The 674-nt window shown below is 53.7% G+C and overlaps 1 protein-coding gene across 2 annotated transcripts in view; it reads right to left on the bottom strand.

Annotated features, from left to right (window-relative positions):
- Positions 1 to 674, bottom strand: part of nek11 (NIMA-related kinase 11) — a 110561-nt gene that overhangs the window by 80983 nt on the left and 28904 nt on the right. The window lies entirely within an intron of this gene.

The raw sequence follows: 674 nt of genomic DNA, 5'->3' as shown, positions 1-674 counted from the left end.
GAAAATGTTTCTACTTGTCAGCTGATTTATTCCCTCAGTAAACACTTTACAAAATGCAGAAAGGAGAGAAGGCATCAGAGGAGATGGTCTGTACGACCCTTGAACCGGTTGAGGCAAAAGGAGGACAAGCCGGAAATGCGTGAGAGGAAATGTTTTTGCCGCAACGTGTAATTACATTTTTGGAGGGGGTAAGGCATCGGGTAGTGCGTAGGTTAGGACCAAGGGTAGAGCATAGGGTAGGGCGTAGGGTAGGTGTAGGGTAGTGCGCAGGGTAGGCGTAGGGTAGAGCTTAAGGTAGAGCGTAGGGTAGGGCGTAGGGTAGAGTGTAGGGTAGGGCGTAGGGTAGAGTGTAAGGTAGGGCGTAGGGTAGGGGGCGTAGGGTAGAGCATAAGGTAGGGCGTAGGGTAGGGTGTAGGGTAGAGCGTAGGATAGAGTGTAAGGTGGGGCGTAGGGTAGAGTGTAAGGTAGAGCATAGGGTAGGGGGCGTAGGGTAGGGCGTAGGGTAGGGTGTAGGATAGAGTGTAAGGTAGGGCGTAGGGTAGGGTGTAGGATCGAGTGTAAGGTAGAGCGTAGAGTACGGCGTAGGGTAGGGGGCGTAGGGTAGGGGGCGTAGGGTAGGGCGTAGGGTAGAGCATAGGGTAGGGCGTAGGGTAGAGCGTAGGATAGAGTGTAAG

The sequence above is a fragment of the Micropterus dolomieu genome, linkage group LG03 (assembly GCF_021292245.1).
Source record: "Micropterus dolomieu isolate WLL.071019.BEF.003 ecotype Adirondacks linkage group LG03, ASM2129224v1, whole genome shotgun sequence".
NCBI lineage: Eukaryota > Metazoa > Chordata > Actinopteri > Centrarchiformes > Centrarchidae > Micropterus > Micropterus dolomieu.
This window is presented reverse-complemented; position numbering and strand designations above follow the sequence as displayed.